The following is a 20,807-nucleotide window of genomic DNA, read 5'->3' on the forward strand; positions in this document are numbered from 1 at the left end:
CCTGGTACCCAGGCTAGCTCATGTATGTCTACACAAGCATCAGTCACACCCCATGACTGCCGTATAGAGACACACCCTGAGAGAGACGTGGGAAAGGCAAGAGGATAGTAATGGCAATAAAACAGGAAGCAACACTACTCTAGCCAATGGCATTACTCAAGGGTAAAACCAGTGCGAGAGAATGAACAGGCCTGCTCAGATTACATAATGTGGTCCAGGGCTTGGCAGCAGTGAAACAAACATGATAGGGAACATGGAACAAAATACCTTTAGTTGTCCCTGTATTGACCTTTAAGCACTATATGGAGACTGCTCTCCCCAGAAAGAAATTGGCTAGCCACTTACCTGCTTCTTAATCATGACAGTCAGTTTAAATGACCTTGCCCTCCAAGGACTGTCCTTAAGTATACACAGGGATGTGGCATAGGAGGGATTAAAAACGATGATCTATGGTACCGCTTACCTTACCTGGAGATCCATCAGGCTCTGTCCCTCTATTACAATTTACTCACACCCACAATACTGTGAATTAAAAAAAAAAAACAGTACATAGAATATCAGGGTTGGAAGGGACCTCAGGACGTCATCTAGTCCAACCCACTGCTCAAAGCAGGACCAATCCCCAACTAAATCATCCCAGCCAGGGCTTTGTCAAGCCTGACCTTAAAAACCTCTAAGGAAGGAGATTCCACCACCTCCCTAGGTAACCCATTCCAGTGCTTCACCACCCTCCTAGTGAAAAAGGTTTTCCTGATATACAACCTAAACCTCTCCAACTGCAACTTGAGACCATTACTCCTTGTTCTGTCATCTGGTACCACTGAGAACAGTCTAGATCCATCCTCTTTGGAACCCCCTTTCAGATAGTTGAAAGCAGCTATCAAATCTCCCCTCATTCTTCTCTTCTGCAAACTAAACAATCCCAGTTCCCTCAGCCTCTCCTCATAAGTCATGTGCTCCAGCCCCCTAATAATTTTTGTTGCCCTCCACTGGACTCTTTCCAATTTTTCCACATCCTTCTTGTAGTGTGGGGCCCAAAACTGGACACAGTACTCCAGATGAGGCATCACCAATGTTGAATAGAGGGGAATGATCATGTCCCTTGATCTGCTGGCATTGCCCCTACTTATACAGCCCAAAATGCTGTTAGCCTTCTTGGCAACAAGGGCACACTGTCGACTCATATCCAGCGTCTTGTCCACTGTAACCCCTAGGTCCTTTTCTGCAGAACTGCTGCCTAGCCATTCGGTCCCTAGTCTGTAGCAGTACATGGAATTTTTCTGTCCTAAGTGCAGGACTCTGCACTTGTCCTTGTTGAACCTCATCAGATTTCTTTTGGCCCAATCCTCTATTTTTTGTCTAGATCCCTCTATATCCTATCCCTACCCTCCAGCGTATCTACCACTCCTCCGAGTTTAGTGTCATCTGCAAACTTGCTGAGGGTGCAGTCTACGCCATCCTCCAGATCATTAATGAAGATATTGAACAAAACTGGCCCCAGGACTGACCCTTGGGGCACTCCACTTGATACCGTCTGCCAACTAGACATGGAGCCATTGATCACTACCCGCTGAGCCCGATGATCTAGCGAGCTTTCTATCCACCTTATAGTCTATTTATCCAGCCCATACTTCTTTAACTTGCTGGCAAGAATACTGTGAGAAACCATACCAAAAGCTTTGCTAAAGTGAAGGAATAACATATCCACTGCTTTCCCCTCATCCACAGAGCCAGTTATCTCCTCATAGAATGCAATTAGGCTAGTCAGGCATGACTTGCCCTTGGTGAATCCATGCTGACCGTTTCTGATCACTTTCCACCCCTCTAAGTGCTTCAGAATTGATTCCTTGAGGACCTGCTCCATGATTTTTCCAGGGACTGAGGTGAGGCTGACTGGCCTGTAGTTCCCCAGATCCTCCTCCTTCCCTTTTTAAAAAATGGGCACCACATTAACCTTTTTCCACTCATCTGGGACCTTCCCCAATCTCCATGAGTTTTCAAAGATAATGGCCAATGGCTCTCCAATCACATCCGCCAACTCCTTTAGCACCCTCAGATGCAGCGCATCCGGCCCCATGGACTTGTGCTGGTCCAGCTTTTCTAAATAGTCCTGAACCACTTTTTTCTCTACAGAGGGCTGGTCACCTCCTCTCCATGCTGTGCTGCTCAGTGCAGTAGTCTGGGAGCTGACCTTGTTCGTGAAGACAGAGGCCAAAAAAAAGCACTGAGTAATGAGCTTTTTCCACATCCTCTGTCACTGGGTTGCCTCCTTCATTCAGTAAGGGGCCCACACTTTCCTTGACTTTCTTCTTGTTGCCAACATACCCGAAGAAACCCTTCTTGTTACTCTTAACATCTCTTGCTAGCTGCAACTCCAAGTGTGATTTGGCCTTCCTGATTTCATGCATGTCTTCTGCATGTCTGAGCAATATTTTTATACTCCTCCCTGGTCATTTGTCCAATCTTCCACTTCTTGTAAGCTTATTTTTTGTGTTTAAGATCGGCAAGGATTTCACTGTTAAGCCAAGCTGGTCACCTGCCATATTTATTATTCTTTCTACACATCGGGATGGTTTGTTCCTGCAACCTCAATAAGGATTCTTTAAAATACAGCCAGCTCTCCTGAACTCCTTTCCCCCTCATGTTATTCTCCCATGGGATCCTGCCCATCAAGTTCCCTGAGGGAGTCAAAGTCTACTTTTCTGAAGTCCAAGGTCCATATTCTGCTGCTCTCCTTTCTTCCTTGTGTCAGGATCCTGAAAGCAACCACCTCATGGTCACTGCCTCCCAGGTTCCCATTGACTTTTGCTTCCCCTACTAATTCTTCCCAGTTTGTGAGCAGCAGGTCTAGAAGAGCTCTGCCCCTAGTTGGGTCCTCCAGCACTTGCACGAGGAAATTGTCCCCTACACTTTCCAAAAAACTTCCTGGATTGTCTGTGCACTGCTGTATTGCTCTCCCAGCAGATATCAGGGTGATTGAAGTCTCCCATGAGAACCAGGGCCTGCGATTTAGTAACTTCTGTTAGTCGCCGGAAGAAAGCCTCGTCCACCTCATCCCCCTGGTTCAGTGGTCTATAGCAGACTCCCACCATGACATCACCTTTGTTGCTCACACCTCTAAACTTAATCCAGAGACTCAAGTTTTTCTGCAGTTTCATAACAGAACTCTGAGTAGTCATACTGCTCTTTTACATACAATGCAACTCTCCCACCTTTTCTGCCCTGCCTGTCCTTCCTGAACAGTTTATATCCATCCATGACAGTACTCCAGTCATGTGAGTTACCCCACCAAGTCTCTGTTATTCTAATCACATCATAGTTCCTTGACTGTGCCAGGACTTCCAGTTCTCCCTGCTTGTTTCCCAGGCTTCTTGTATGTGCATATAGGCACTTATGATAACTTGCTGATCGTCCCGCTTTCTCAGTATGAGACAGGAGGCACAGTATGAGACACATTTTAGCAGGCTCATCCTGTTGCTAACCTGTAACCAGATATCCTCCCCTACCTGCTCCAAAATGCAGCCCACACTAGCCCTACCATCCTAGCTCCACTTGCACAAAATCTATGAATTGTGCCACATGGTTTGGGGCTTAGTTAATTAATTATTTATTATTCTTATCATTTGTATAGCGGCAGCACCTAGGAGCTGGACACAGGCCAAGACCCCATATGCAAGGCACACGCCTTACAAACACAGAGCAAAAAAGACAGTCTTTGTCTTATATTTAAATTGTCAATTCCCTCGTGGAAACAGATGGGACCACAAGGATACGTTGAGACAGAAGTGGTCAGCATGATAAGTACAGGTCTCAGCACACCAGCTGCCTTTGTAGGCATCACAACAAAGGCGAGATTTAAGGAGGGATTACCAGACTCCTTTCAATATTTGAACAAAACCAAGCTAGGAATCTAACTCAGATTCAGATGAGTAAACATTAATAATAACTGCCTCAAAGAGCGTAGGCCAGTTCCTCAACTAGTGTAAATCGGCAGTTACATTGAAATCAGAGCTGCAAGTGGCGTAAATCCCCATGAAGTAAAAAGAGCTATGCCAGTTTATACCAGCTAAAGATCTAGTCCGCAACTTCTAAGAAAAGTCTTTTGTGGAAAACTGCACAGCCTGCTATTTGGCTAAAGTACTTCCCTGCGAGCTCTGACTCAATGGTGTGAAAGTGCAATTTCCTGTAATTACTCTTTGTAATGTGTTTAATGGTATATTTGCTCCTTTGAAGTCATCACAATATTTCTTTAATGCATAATGGTATTTCAAAAGGACAGTTTTTAGTATTTATTGCTTTCTTACAACTGATGGTTTTAATAATATTTTTTGCAATTTGTTCTGACCGATTTATGAGTATTTCCTTCTGCATCAACAGCCATCATTGCTAGCAGGTAGCAATGATATAATTGGCAGATAAATTTACCTTGCAGGGGGTTCTTTTGCAGACATGCTATGACTACAGAAAATTACGTTGGAAAACAATGCAAAGTCCCAGCAAGGTAATTCTACTGGTGAAATTATTCATGGGTTTATGAGGCTTGCTCTTCAAGCTGTTAAGCAGACCAAAGAGGTTTCCCAAGGCAAGATGATTATGGTTAATGACCTAGGTGATAACTTGGTTCAGGATAAATTCCGGATTGCACTATCCTAAAGCTACCTCAGTACTCAAGATGTCACTATCGCAGTCCAAAGAGGGCCAATTAACAAATAAATATGTGTGTTTCTGGCAGCGATGCCCCGTCATTTTATGTTTGTGATCTTGTAGTCAGTGTATACCACAATAAACCAACTATTAAATTTAGGCTCTGGACTACTGCAGATCATTGTAATCTACAGTAATTTCAGAAGAGTATTTTTAAAACCTCTAAATCTATACCTATAATCAGTGACTATATCACTGCTTCTTTCAAAATATATTTTAATAGTAACTTTTAGTGCAATGCAGGATTTATTTCCCTGCATGTACTCATGATATCCTTTTGATGATTATTCTTCAGTTAAAGGGTTTGGGGGACCTATATCTGGAATTCATTCTGTGTATGGCTACCAAACAATTTACTCCTTCTCCGAGGGTCAGTCCCAGTACCTTAAATATTTAGAAATTTCTCTACGTGACAATGGAGGAATTCTATCCATTCTACGCTGTACTCCCACCCCTAAATATTTGCCCCAGTTGGGTTATCCAGGGAGAATGAACCAGAGACCTTTTGATCTAAAACAATGAACTTTTTCTGCATTAGCTCTAAAACTCTATAAATGGCCCAATCATGAGAAAAGGAACAGAGACATAGGCAGAATCGGGGCATATCCCCTCCAGCCCCCTGCCGTGAGCCGCTCCCACACACACACCAAGCCCTCTGCCCTCACCCCTGAAACACCCCCCGCATGCACCCAGCCCTCTGCCCTGACCCCTGCACAACCCCAGCCCTGACTTCTGCACCCCCCACACATACCCAGCCATCCCACACCTTGACTTCTGCAACCCCTCACACACCGCCAGGCCCCGTTCTGATTCCTGAACACCCCCCCGCACATACCCAGCCCCCCACACCCCATGCCCTGACTCTTGCACCCCCCCACATCCCCACCCCGAGCACCAAATGGGAGCTCCTGTACCCCCACCACCACATTCCCACCTGCACCCCCAGTCTGGGGTCCTGGCCACTGTCCCCGCTCAGCCTGCTGCCGAGAGAGAGAGACCTTCTAAAGACATTAAAATTTATTACCGGCACACGAAACCTTAAGTTAAAGCGAATAAATGAAGACTCAGCACATCACTTCTGAAAGGTTGCCGACCCCTGGTTTAGGACCTTTTTTAACATGTAACTGTGCCAGGAGAAATTTGTCCTGATGCTATCGCAGCAAAATACAGCTAAATGCCAAAAGATATGGACTTAATCCCCTGATAAGAATATAACATAAAAGCCTTTCAGGATTGAATTTAGGACTTATCTCTTATCAGTGAAAAAGAAAAAGAACTAGTATGCAGAGCAGATGCTCAGTAGGGCTGGACGGAAAAGAAAAATTCTATTTTGTGAAAAAATTAGGTTTTGAAATTTATTTTCATTCTGATGTGAAATGAAACCAAGACCTTTCAAAATTTTACACACATACACGTGCGCTCTCTCTCTCTCTCCCCTCCCCCCTCTCTCCCCCCCCCACCTCCTCCAGCATAGCCAATAGCATAGTGGTTCAGGCTCTCACCTGGGATGTGGGAAACCCAGTGTCAGTCCCTGCTTTGAGTGAGTGCCTGAGCCTCTGGATTATTGCCTAGTCTGGGATGGGTTCACTCCCAAATACTAGACATGGGGAAAACTTTCTGTAGTTTCATCAAAACCAATACATTATTACAAATGTTTTGGTTCCAACAAATCAGCATTTTCCATTAAAAATGTTTTGTCTGAATATTCCTGACCAGTTCTACTGTAAATTGTCATAGTGTCATTGAAGTCAGTTAGAGTCTGTTGAAGTCAACTGAGCTAGGGCAATTTATGCCACCTGGGATCTGCCCCTTGGCACTTCAATGTTCCTTTCTCGTAGTCCAATGAAGGAAAAATAGACCAGTGATAAGTTATGAGCTTTTATTTCTAACCAGTATTTAAAGTTCAGCATTTACAGTTATTCAGAGATTACTGTAGCCTGTGAGGAAATACAGAATTAGATCTTTTCTAAATGACACGGAACAGGTGGTGTTATTAACTAACTATTGAGAAACAATATTTTAGGACTCTTAGGAGCAGTGAGGAGCAGAAACAAAAGTTTGTCAGAGTTGGAAGGGTTTTGAATATTGATGAGTCTGAATTCCTAAAGCAAATGAAAGATGTTTTCTGCATTTTAAAAATTTATGTTTAAATAGTCTTGGTGAAAATGTCAGGTTTTATATTTTGTTCATAAACCAGTTTTCCTTCTAAACTAAGGTGAATAGGTGCTTTAGTTTGCCTGCAAGAATTTTGTTTCATGCGAGTGTTTTTGACAAGTCTCATTAAAATAACAACATCCCTTTACTGTGTAGGCTTATACATTAGCGGATGGCTATTAGTTTGAGGAAGAATTGCACAACTCCATTGTAGACACATAACTGATCGTTGTAACAATTGTAATTAGCTTTCATGTAACTTTTCATCCATAGATCTCAGCTTTTTACAAAAGAGGTGAAGTAATATTATCCCCATTTTACAGATGGCAAAACTGAGGCACAGGGAGATGACGATGCTTGTTGAAGGTCATAGGGCAAGCTCAGAATAAAAGTCAGGTCTGTTCAGCCCCTTCTAATATCCTTTCCACTGGATCACACTAGCTCCCTAGACAGCAGGCCATAGAAGGATTTATAGCTCATCCACCAGGGCAATAGGAACACAAGCATAAAGTTAAAGTATTTATAACCAGCTTTATCACAGATTTCTTTGTAACTTAAGGGGAGGATATTATCTCAAATTAAGAGTTGTTTCTAAGAGGTTGATCCTGATCCATGCAGATACACACTCCTGTGTGTTGTCTTGAAACCATGTGTACACATGACAGTTATATAAGATCCACCATCCTATATGTTTACATAGCTGAAACTAAGTGCTAAATCTGACTCACTAATCAGTGGTCACCAGTAAACTCCTAAATTAAAACTAGAATATGGACAAAAGCAAATTTTCATCTTTCTACTCAAATTGCAAAATCCTCATTCCAAAGACCATCTTTAAAAATTGAACCTAACAGTACTCTCAGGAATAGAAAGTTGAACTACGATAGAGCAGCCCCTGCTTGCAAATTTAGCAAAATGTGAATATTAAACCCAAATCTCAGCAAATTTCATTGATTCACTAGGGAATATTGTGAAACATCATGAAGTAGTATACCAACAATACACAGATGAAGCCAATTTCTACATCAACTTCATGCCTTGACCATCTCCCAGCTACCCAAGGGTTTGGCAGAGATCAGCACATTGAAACTAAAGAACAAGGTGAGGATGGTGAGGAGAAAGAAAAACTTTGAGGAACTCACATTTACAACATTATGCTCCACTGAAGGCACCTGTTTGTAAAAACAGTCTGCAGCCTTGATGTCACTGCTCATAATCATGCCTAATTAGCTTTTTTGCACATGAACACAAGAGGGGCTTGGGTTGAAGCTGCTTTGAGAATTTGGCCCATTATATTTTAAACTCAAATAATTGTCATTTGTTACCCATACGCTAGACTATTAAAGGGAATGCAGTATGGATCTATATTGATTAGCTCATGGCAACTTCAGGATTTTGATGGTACTTCATCAGATGGAAAACTATATTGATCTTCTGATGTTCCCTCTTCAGTATCTTCATATCTGCAGCAAGTCAGACTCTCTGTCCAGCAGTGAACCATAATCAGACTCAGAGTGCAATCCAGAGAGGTTCATTTCAAGTTTAATGAAAAATTTGACAAGAAACCCATAAAAATATTGGCAATTTTTGCAAAACATTGTAATGTTGTCTCCTGAAAACAGACTGCTTTTGGAGTTCACAGAACGAAGAGATCCAGGGTCTAATTCTCCTTTCAGTTACACTGGTATAAAACAAGAGGAACTATATTAGTGAGGAGACTGAGGACCTACATTTTGTCTTTAATTCAATTGCTGCATTATTTCTTAAATGAATAAACTGTAACATTCTAAATTCTATCAGAAAATCTCCTCTCAAAAAATAAAAGATCCAGGGAATTATACTTTTTATGCCATGGAGGGACTTGACTAGAACTTATATCATTATTAGAACTGTGAAACTTTTGAAATATTGAAGATGCCATATCTAAACGTATGAATCCTCTGGGTGACACTGTAGCTTGGCAACATTATGCAACACAGAAACTAATAATCCTGTGCTTTGTATTTATTGGTTCCTAACCTATGCATTTTTATGTTTCAAAGATGAGAGAATCCAGGAAACATTCATATTTATGAAACATCAAGAGAAAGGTACTAAGAGATGGAGAGAATTGAAAATAAGTGAAACCCTACAGCTGAAATTAAAGGTCATGCCCACTGTATCCAAACCCAGAATGTACAGAACCAGTATTTTATTCCCTGGTGGTTCCTAGAACCCTGAAAGTGCTACCCAGCAATATGTATTTCAAGAGAAGCATGTAATACGAAGGACACCTGTAGATTCCTTAATGAGACTAACTTATTTTATAAGGGGGTTGGAACTAGAATGCAAAATGGGTAGCTTGGCACAACAAGCCTGTCTGTTTAATTTAATATCACACTGCTTTCACCCTTATCTCTGTTCTTTTCTCTACATCATTACTCATTTATACTGTTTACTTTGATGGACTTGGTTAGCAATTTCTTTCATATAATTGTGACTCTGAAAGAAAGAGAGTTCAACTCATATTTCAATCAAAGAACATTTAAAATATATTTGCCAATATTAGTCTTTTGAGCACTTACTGAGTTTCTGAGTTCATTCTCATTAGAAAAGATGCAATCTCTGTAGCCTTCTCAAAATAATATTTTTGAAGCATTCTGTATTGTTACTTTATACTCACTGCAGTGATAATAGGTCACCATCTGTTAAAAGGTTTACTTCAATATATTCAGGACCATATTCAACTACCAGTGCCATATACATCATTACTACTTTTTTCATTTTATCCAGGCATCCTCTTTACCTATTTTACTAGCCAAACTGTAGGTTTTCAGAATTCCACAACATCACATTAATCCCTTCTCTGAGCTACATATTTCCCATTAGCATCTGATCTAGGTTGGAGGGTATTGATGCAAAGATGTATTATTTGATATCCATCTACATTAAAGCCTGTTTTCCTTTATTAGGCTAGTCACCTAAAATACCCAACTACTCTACCAGCGAGATTGTTAAAGAAAAGGAGCAAAGAAAGGCAGAGAGAAAGATACTAATTTTTAAGAGAGATGTAATTTTTTAGAAGAATGAACTTTTTTGATGGCACAATTTGTGGGCAAGTCACATAGGGAATTAGTCACATTTTACGGACAGTTTCTCTGCGCCTCGTTACAAAAATAAATACATTAGAAGATACCAAGTAAGTACATTAGATAGCCAACCCTTTGAAAATTTACTCCCTTTATTTATTTATGCGCACACAGTACGTGTGTACATAACACACAATACACAACATAGAAACCACTCAACTTTTACCACCTCACTTTTGGGGGTTCTTCTTTCCCCATCCCCAATACATAATCTTTTTTAATGCAGAAAACCATCTAAAATAAAAAATTTAAAACATTGATCCATATTACAGAAATAAATGCTCACATTTTACCTAGTTCTGCCAACTCCACAAATGCCAAAATAGTTTGCAGAGTTCACAGCCTCAAACTGCACAAGTTTAATACATCTCTAGCTGATATCTTAAATAGCTGCTCACTTTCTAATGAGTCCGTTGTATACCACACAAGCTCTCTATATCACTGTTCCTTCTGTACTGTAGCCAGCTTGTGAATATGAAACCTTACCAAATGCATTTTGATAATCTGAGGTGCATAATATCTATTGAATTTAGCTTGTAATAATAACAACATGACAGTAATAACTTGGATAGGCTCCAAGAATTCTGTTAAGCAAGACATCTCTTTCCATATAGCAAATCCAAGTTGACAGTCTAGGCAAATTATGGCTATACGCCAGTAACAAAAGAACTGACCCAAACTTTTACTCATAACTCAAAAATGTTTTAGATTGAGGTTTGATTGCCTGTTCTCTGTCATTTTCACATAACTCAGCACACACATCCTGAACCTCAGATAGAAAAACTGCTAAAATACTTTAAGTGAAACTTTGCTCATTGCAATTTCTGCCAGAGAAATTAAAGGCTTAAAAAGAGATGTAGAGGGCCCCAAGGAACTAGAATCCAGAGACTATGGATTTCCTCCACTACATAGCTTGTACTTATCTCCTTCAGTAATCCTATTACCCTGGTTAATTCCTGGGGGAACAACTTTTCTTCTTCCTAGTCAACTCCTGCTCCTATAACCCCTGCGACCACTTCTGCCCTTCTTCAAGCCTACCCAGGATCTTGCCCATTTCTTTAAAAGAGAACATTGAAGCAATTCCCATCTTGACCTTCATCGTTCCTCTTCTATTCCCACCCTGTACTTGCTCTTCTTTCTGTTCTGTCCAGACTCAAAAGCATCTATGTTGAGCTGTTCTCCTTTTCCAGTCTATTTAGGCATGTATATTATGAACATCAGCATGATATCCGAGTGTTTTACCTGCTCCCTTATCCCAGCTGCTGACCTCCGCTTGCTCCAGCATTTACAATCACTTCCTAATATCTGACTTCCTCCCACTTCTGCTTTCAAGTATGCTGGTCTCTTTCCTATCCGAAAATGCTCCCTTTAATGGTACAACCCTCTCCAGCTAGCACCTCATCTCCCTCTTTCCTTTTGACATTGGAGGCAAACTTCCAACACATTGTCTAGTTCTACTGCCTTGAGCTCCTCACTTAACGCCTTCCTCAATACCCTACAATCTGTCTTTTGACCACAGCACACCTGAGCCCTGCACTCCAATAAATTTGCCTTTTACAAAGTCACCAATGACCTTTTCTTCAAAGTTTTAAAGACTTTCTCCACGTCTTTCCAAAAACTCCCTCTCTTCCTCAAAACTCTCTTCTTTTGGTTTCAAAGATTGCATGTTCCCGCAGTTCTCTTCCTCCATCTTAACTGCTCCTTTAGTCTTTCCTCCCATGTTGGTCCAACCCATCTCCTTCCATTTCTTTCTGTCCTCCTTGGCTTCACTCTCCCTCCCAGGCAGCTCTGTGCCTGGAATGCCTTCCCAGATCCAAACCAATTCATCATGCCACCTTTCTCCATATCTAGCACAAAAGCTATGGGGGAAGATCTCTCATGTAGTATTTCCAAAACACAAGCAAGAAAGAGGCCAGGAATTATTCAGATACAAATAGATAGCTCTGGAGGGAAGGCAGCAAGGAAACAACAGTAGCAATATTTAGGGTTAAGGAATCTTTTAAACCAGGACTCTTTAAACTATAATTTACAGAGTAACATTTCTGCCTCCAAAAAGCAAGGTTTTAAATTTACAGAGATCTGAGCTCTTAAATTACTTAGATCAGAGGAAAAACAAGTTTTAAAAAAATCCATAGACAATCATTTGTGTGGATTCAAACACCTATTAAGATACACTCATTTTGTATTCTTTGCCTTTCATTCTCTTTTGGATTTACAGTAGTTTTGCCCCCTATTTCTTTTTCTACACACACACTAGAAAGATACAATGCCATTTCCAGGCTTCAGAGACAAAGTAATACAACTATCAATTAACACATGGAGATATCTTTCTACCATGTTATCTCTAATGCCGCATACCCAAAGTATAAAATTCTGGAGGTTATGTTGACAGTGGAAGAACCATTCCAGTTTCTCTACCCAGCCTCGACCTTTGATGTCACCACACATTTCTTCCATTCTATCTGACAGTCAAACTGCATGAGATGTAGAGGAGGAATGAGTCAAGGTAAAAGGCAAGTCCCATTCAAGAATTTTTTAGTATTTGGATGGGACAATTTCTTACATTTCATGGTAGGAGACAGAACTTTGGTCCTGGTCTGCAGGCACGTTGCCTTTATCCATCACTGCACAGCAAACAAATCAAATGGGGCTAGTTCAATTATTTTATGCTGGGATTATTTGGTCATTCTTTGCTTGGTGTCTTGAGGTGAAATTCTGGCCCCACTGAAGTCAAAATTGATTTCATCCATAGCGTCCTGAATAGAGGGCAGAGTCTTTTCTCCTAGTTTGATATCTGTTGTCTTTGCTGCCTGCTTCTCTCCTTTTTTTTTTTTCCTAGCTAGGGACTTAAGAAGGGAGTTGGGAATTTGTAACTTAAAGGGCCGGTTCTTATATTAAGTCACTTTGATACTCACTCTCTACCTCAAGCGAATGGATTAAACATTGATTACCTGTCAGAAATCTTCAAATCCAAAGACTCATGCTCCTTGAATTTCAATCTGAACTTTCTACCCACCCCAAAATCACAATATCTGAGACAGATATTCTGCAAGTTCTTTGAAAACGAGAATCTATTCTTCATAAGAACTGACATACCATACAGAAGGTTCCCACACCTCCATTATTCTTTAGACTGAAAATTATTTTCCAGTGCAGTATATTCAATGACCGTCTTATGGCAATGCTGCAATGGCAGAAGTGTTAATATTAGCCTGCCCGTTTATGGAGTATTAATGCATGAAAATGTCAAAAGAACTGAAACAATACAGCAAAGGAAGACTAGAACAGTGGGATGGGGACTTGCACCACAGGTTCTGCTAAATGACCTGCCAAGCTTTTTCAATTACACAGAAATCAAACAATCCCACAAACCACTGCAGTATCCCACAAGCTGCACCAAAGGGATCCAAACAGCTTTCTGCTGACTGCACCGACCAGTGTGCTTACTCAAGTGCAAAAATTAATGTTTGTTATGATGCATTACTCATTTTGAGTATCTCAGACTCATCCTTTCTGAGCCATTAAAGAAAAAAATCATTTTAAAGTTGAATGGAAGCTACAGCAGGCTGCAAATTCTCTATTTCTATGGAGTTTTGCAGTTCAGCACTTAAAGCCATGGCTAGGCTTTGGGGGAATTATTTTCTTTTGGGCAGTACTTTAAGATGCATTGCTACATAATCAGTCTACTACTTCAGCCAGTTTGTTTCTCGGCAGTGGTTTTAATCTTCTGGGAATTCATTAGCTACCACAATTGGCCTTGATTTTTCAAATAAAACTGCTCCTTTATAATTCATGCTATTATGAATTTCAGTTTCTTCAGAACTTTAATTAAAGGCTGTATGATTTCACATTATTTTCTGTATCAAGGTTGATTCATATAAATTTTAAGCATTAGAGTTTCTTTTCACTGGATGCAAGTTGTATTATGCTATAGCTCCTGAATTGGAGGTGCTGGATTACTCACTCAAGGCCAGGAGTATTTCCAAGTCTTAAATTTATGCAGTCCTCTCATATAAGGAGAAGCCATCGGGGTTATTATTGTGGTTCAATTATTTTCATAACCATAAGGAAAGAATACTTCTGACGTACACAAAAGAAGAATTATATTAACAGATTACAAAATGCTGTATTTCAATAATTCAAAAGAATAAAACAATCAGAACACATATGGTTAACATTAGGGAGAAAAGGCATTATGATAACTTGGAAATGCAGCAAGCATTAAATAATTACCCAAGTAGCACTTCCAGGGTCCAGAGGGAGATACAAACTATGGGGTCACAATCTTCTTACCAATTACTTTCCCTAAGAAGTTTTAGGAAGTCCCTAAGGAAACAAACAAAAAGAAAAAAACAAAAATACACATTACAGAGGACCAGGGCCGGTTCCAGGCACCAGCGAAGGAAGCAGGTGCCTGGGGTGGCCAATAGAAAGGGGCAGCACTGCGTCCATTATTGAGGCGGCACATCCGGGTCTGTGGCGGCAATTTGGCGGCGGGTCCTTCAGTCTCTCTCTTCCTCTTTGGCAGCACTTCGGTGACAGCTCAATCTGGTTTCTCTTTTTTCTCTCTCTCTTTTTTCCCCCCCACCACTTGGGGCGGCAAAAAAAGCTGGACCCGGCCCTGCAGTGGACCAGCTGATACTGGTGAGAAAATGGAGTAGCCCCTTTGTCCTCTCATACTACACTAGTGTAAATCAATTTGCCTAAGAGCATATATATGAGAATTGAACTGATTTCAGGCCCCCCCCCCTCCGTTTTTTTTTTAAATGGGATCTAGTTTGAAACTTCAGGGGAAGTCCCATTTCATATTGGACTATATTGCATCACCTTGAGGAGAAGTAGGAAAGTAGAGCATTTCCACTTTGACAAATAATGATATTCTATCAAAGATGTGGGAGAGAGACCCAAATGTGTTCACTTTTTGAAACAACTTTGTGCAGCTAAGAGCAGTGCATTGGAAAGTGAAAGGAGCAAGTAGTCCTTGTACTACTGTCTTGAAAAAGAAGTAAAACAAGAAGCATCTTCCTGTATCCCAGCCATCAAGTACAATCATAGCAGTTTTCTAGCTAGCTAGCTCCTGGGGTATTGCTTAGGTCTTCTACACTCTTTAGAAAGACATTTTCAAATCATCTGCCTCTTCAGGTCTACAGGAAATCAAAAGCTCGTTTATAGGATCACCACTGCCTAACATTGAGCAGACTGACAAAGAGGATTTAAATAATCCCATCACCCTCCAGGAGATTAGCAATGCTATATCTATCCTTTGTGTAGCTAAAGTGCCTGGGGTGGCTGACTTCTCTGCAGAGTTTTTTTTTTTAATGCTTCATTGTCAGATTCCTGAACTGCTGTTATGTATGTTAAGCAGACAAACACTTTAGCTGACAATTCAGTTGCTGGCAGGCACATTTATTTTTGATCTGTATAGGAAATTAAAGCCTGTGCTTTGATTGCCAATGTTATATGTCCAGCTTGCTCAAACCTCAAGGATGCAGAATAAAAAAATTATTTCCAGTGGCTTAGCAACCCATCTGGGAAAATGCCCATTACACCTGATTCACCCTGACCAGGTGAGTTTCGATAAAAGGAAGTTCTCAGCAGATAAAAGCAAGAGACTTCTAAAGTATCTGCATTCTGTACTCCAATCTGGGCAGAGAAGGCTTTTGGAAACATCAATGGTTCCATTTCAGTCACTTCAAGCTTATTCAGTAATCCCTTTCCATGGTGTTATTCATCTCTCCACACAGTTATCACTCAGTTCTTCTGGGTTTTCCCTCTAAAATATCTCCAGAATCTAACTGGATCTCTGTGTTCCCATTGCCAAGACCCTTTGACCATGCCCTGGTTATTTCTCACATCAATTACTGAAGCTTCTTCCTCATTTTTCCCTCAATTCTCCTCAGCCACCTTCAAGATGGGGGGGGGGGGAAACACAGCCATTGATATAGCCTACCTTGCCTATCCCCTAGCTGCTCCATCCCTTCACACTCTTCGTCATACCTTTCACATCAAATTTATGTGCCTTGCTCCTTCTTCAATGATTGGCACAACTGAAGTCCTGCTTACCTTTCTGCTCTCACCTTTTTCTATTACTCCCTTCTCCATTTTGGGTCACACAAGTTGCATGGCTAGTCTTACCATTGCTTTGTGTCCTTCATCCATACTTCTGTCCATATATTCTTCCACGCTGCTCCCTATGGCTACAAACTCCTCCATGAACTAGTCCAGTTTACTGCCTCCCTTTCTTTATGACCCTCCTTCAAGCTCACTTTTCACAACAGACCTACTGCTAACCCTCAAAGAATGGGTGAGTATAAACTTGTATAATAAAACTGAATAAATATAATAGCCCTGTCACACAAGAGAAATATTTAAAAAACTCCTACCATGGTTAACACTAATTAATCTGCACTAGGGCTCCCAGTGCTATTAACCCCAGCATTGACAAAAAGTAGTCCTACCATTTGTAAATTCCCTAACAAACAAGGCAGGGTGAGTCTGGAGAAAGTCTGCTTCACAGCTCCATCTCCTGCTCTTTTTTCAACAAGTGCACTCTGCCTACCCCTGTTGACAAAGATAGCATATGTGCAGAAGGGAGGGGCCTAAACATAATCTGCCTATTCGTGGATATGGTGCCACCCATTAATTATTCTCCCACCTCATTCAAGAGAGTGCTAAGCTGGAACATCTGTCCAGCTGCTGCATGAGTCTAGTACTGGGTACAAGGCCTCTCTCCTCATAGCAGAGCCACAATATACAAGATAATGTTTTGCCATTACTTCATACCTTGAATATGGCTTGTTAACTGTGAACCAATTTCCCTTCTCTCTTAGGTGCATATCTTATCTATATATAAAGCAAAATCAAGAAAACAAAGCATGTATAAGGGCACAAGTAGGAGATGTTCGCTACATAATGCAGGTGGTTTGCTGTAATAAATCCCTTTGTAAGTGAACTCTGGTCTAGAAGCCTGATTTGTGTTGTCAGAGTTATAATTTGTGCTGTCCCAGAGCATGCAGAATTCTTGTGATCGAGATAGGGTGACCAGATGTCCCGATTTTATAGGGACAGTCCCAATTTTGGGGGGCTTTTTCTTATATAGGTACCTGTTACCCCCCACTTCCTGTCCCGATTTTTCACACTTGCTGTCTGGTCATCCTAGATTAAGCCCTAAAAGGTTAATTCAGTCTATGAATAAAATAATCATTGGAGGGAGATAGACCTAAGAAGTCATCATGGTATTTTGAACATCAGATCCCAAGCAGGCAGAGATTATTGCATTTAGATGAATGAAAGTTCTATGCCTCTTATCAAAAACCAAGTAATCACTAAAAACTTTTCAGATAGGCTACAGAATGGGACAGGGTGCTGAAGGAACTACATGACAGACAGAAAATACACTAGTCATTGGACAGGTATCTCTAGTAGACTACCATTGCAATCTAGTGATATTTGATGTTGACACATTATACACCCATATCTATGAACTGTGTTTACCTGATCATAGCTAAATTGTCCTTTATCATATAGTGTGTGCATCAGTCACCGTCACCAGATTAAAAAAAAAAGGGGAGGGTCTTCTTCCAAGTTCAGTGCATATCTACAATCCTGTAACATACCTGGTTTTTCATAGATCTCAGAATACTTCTCTCCTGGTCACGTCTTCCAATTGGGGAACTATCATAACACCATATAGTAGACTCAGTATGAATAAAGAAAAGGAGTTAGAGGATTGGTTAATTTGTTGGATGATAACTGTACACAGTTCACTCTGCTTTTGAGAATAGCTGGTGTTATCCTGGGCTTGATGCAGAAATTACTGGGTGAGGGTCTATGGACTGTACTATGCAAGAGATCAGAATCATAAGGGTACCTTTCTGGCTTTAAAAATCTATGGACCATTCTGGTGCACTGTTTGCTGGAAAGTCCTGAAGCAGTTTCAGTTACTTTGATGCATATCATAAAGTAAATATATATAACCCCACACTGAATATTTAGCATAAGATTAGACTATTACCCCATCACCAATGCCATATAATTTGAAATAGTGTGTTATAAATGAAAATGGCTTGGTATTTCTCTTTTTGTAGGCATCATTCATTTAACACACCACTCATTATCTGCTGTACATCACATTTCAAAAGCACACAGTAACCAGACAGTAAAATCTGACTGTCAGATATACTAAATCACTGCAAGATGACATGGGGCCATTAGGCACAATACTTTAATTTGAGCAGCTAGTGCTTACATCGGTGTTTAACATTTAAAAAAAACGAATTTTGCTTAACATCAATGCTCAACTAGAAGGTGAAATTCAAACACAAAGCTTCAGCAGATAAAATTCTGGCCTGTGGCTCTAAAGCTCAGTTGTAGGTAACATCCATATTTAGCCATCTAAACATTTGGCTTGGTTTTCAGCTAAAATGCAAACCCTTTCCTGCATGGGTGTAGTTTGGGGAGGGGGGGAGTAAGGGGGCATTGCCCCCCCCAAAACTGCAATCCTGGCTGGAGCTGCCCACCCAAATATAAAAGTCAAACTACCCCTATGCTTCCCTGCCTTAATGAGCTTGCATTTATAATTAATGGTAATTGTGGGTGCTAAGCAACTCTAGGGAGATGTGGGTGGGGTGTGCCTAATTTTAGGTGCCCAGATTTAAAAAGTGTGAGGCTACGTTCTCTTGTCCCCATTCTTCCTTACCATACCTCAGGTCCTATGAAAACAGAGAAAATAAGGCTATTCCATCTTTTCAAATCAAACCACCCCTGCATCAGCTCCTATCCATAAAAAAACAAAAAAACCCAAAAAACTTACTTACTCCAGAACACACATTTGTCTTATCCACTTTTAGACTTCAGACTAATGGAGTATACTGTTTCCAAGATGCATCCTGTCTTTCCTTGGCACATGTACCGTCTAACCTATCAGACAGAGAAATGCTGCTGTACTTATGAGTGGAACTTGCTTGATTCAGGTGCTTGATAAGTGATCACACAGATGTGTGGCTATCTGATAGCAAAGCCTACATTGGATGTAATCAACTAATAGTCTCTACTCTTCCCTTGTAGTTGTCATAAAAATACTGTAATAAAAGCAGATCATGTACCTATATTTTTAATGAAAAATGGTCCCCATATTCTGGATTGGTTTTAAAATTATTTTAAGCCTTTTAGTCAGCATTAAAAACAAAGTTTGATCCAGTAATAAAGGATTCACTAATATCTCTCTGCAAATGCACTGTATTAAAAAAATTCAGTGGTATCCTTTTTTAATGTTAAGTGAAAAGCTTTTCAAAAATATGATCCCGACATCTGATTTTTGTTATGCAACATCAGCAGTATCATTCTCTTTTCCATCTACCTTTTGTCATGATTGTATGGTCTTTAACTGAAATGTGTTACTTTTCATCTACTAAATGCTGATTTGTTCTTACTGACTTTAGCAGAAATTGAACGGTCTGAAAGGAAGTACAAACTTGTACCTTTTGTAAAAGGTGCAATATTTAATATTTTGCTCTCTATATAAACATGAATTCATTTTACTAGTGCCATGTTCCCAATTTGTTACAATGAATTTGGAGAGGTTATATAGAAAAAGGAACTCTGATTTTTGATGTGCTTAACTCATAGCTAGTCACAGATTAAGTAGGACTCTCCAGTTTGCACAAATGATTTCAACTAAACTACAGGCATAATAGAATTGATTGTCTAAACTGAAGTGATTTGCTAGCCTGTGACTTTTAGCATTTATGACCTAAAGTACATGTGAAATATTTTTCCACAAATAAATAGCCATTGAACCTAATTTTGCAAGCATTTCCATCATTCTTTAGTGCTAGTCCCAGGATGCAAGGAGTCCATGCAAATTGTCTAGAATTCAGTATCTGGATGAGAGGAAATCACCACATTTCTTATTCAACACCCATTGACGTTAATGAAAGAACTTAAGTTCCCAAGCGCAGCAAAAAATAAACTGGTTAAATCTTTACCAAGTTTAGTTGGATGGAGGGGAGTTAGCAGGCTTTTGAAAGAAAAAGTAAACTGAAAGCAAAGACCAGCAGCTCTAGTTATACAAATGTAGTGTAATCTCATAATCTCCTTGAATGGAAGGCCCCTTTGGTTTCAATGGGAGGTGCACATAGGGAAGGACAGTAAAATACTACAAATTAAAGGTATATTTTATAGCAGTTGTGTTGACTTGAAATCAGGAAAGCCCAAGTGTTTTTACTCAATTCATTCTAAGAGTAACAACCTCTGAGGTTATTGGAGTTATACCAGCAAATAATTTGGTCTTCGATGTAAATCTGAAATAAGAGAAGACATACAAATGTAGATGGAGCAGAAAAAGGATCTGCATATTATGACAGAATAATAGACTACATAAGGGAAAATCCTGACCCTTCCTCCATGACTGTAGTGAGCCTACTACGATGGAACTGGTACTATTCTGCTATGGGAGGATGGAGGTGGGAAGATTTGAGGTGTCCACACATTGTGTCAGACTCTTGTTATCTGGGCTTGGTGCAGGGGACAAATTTTATCCTACATAAAATGATGTGATGCATTAGGGGAAAAGTCACCTTTCAAATCGTTAGACTGGACTAAGATTTAAATATTGTCCTCTGCAGGCACATACGTTTCATTGACTTCACTTGGGATTCCATACATAAGAGGGAGAGCAGAACACTGAAGTCAAAATCCAATTTCCATATCAGAAAGAATTCTCTTCTTAAGAGTCAAAGCTAGAAAACTGTGGTAAGATTTCAAAGGCATTGCCACCTGTCACTCACTAGACATTCTGCTGACATTCCATTTAGTGCTTTT

The 20,807-nt window shown here is 40.3% G+C and overlaps 2 long non-coding RNA genes across 2 annotated transcripts; both read right to left on the reverse strand.

Moving 5' to 3' along the window:
* Nucleotides 1–12,370: 12,370 nt before the first annotated feature.
* Nucleotides 12,371–14,407, reverse strand: LOC120373569. Its single transcript, XR_005585589.1, has 3 exons — nt 14,220–14,407; nt 12,550–12,610; nt 12,371–12,460 (listed from the first exon to the last, which is right to left on the reverse strand). It is a non-coding gene; the product is annotated as an uncharacterized LOC120373569 (long non-coding RNA).
* A 2,376-nt stretch (nt 14,408–16,783) lies between these two features.
* LOC120373568 lies at nt 16,784–20,596 on the reverse strand. Its single transcript, XR_005585588.1, has 4 exons — nt 20,564–20,596; nt 18,803–18,905; nt 17,603–17,683; nt 16,784–16,829 (listed from the first exon to the last, which is right to left on the reverse strand). It is a non-coding gene; the product is annotated as an uncharacterized LOC120373568 (long non-coding RNA).
* Nucleotides 20,597–20,807: the final 211 nt, after the last annotated feature.

Source organism: Mauremys reevesii, linkage group 10 (assembly GCF_016161935.1).
Source record: "Mauremys reevesii isolate NIE-2019 linkage group 10, ASM1616193v1, whole genome shotgun sequence".
NCBI lineage: Eukaryota > Metazoa > Chordata > Testudines > Geoemydidae > Mauremys > Mauremys reevesii.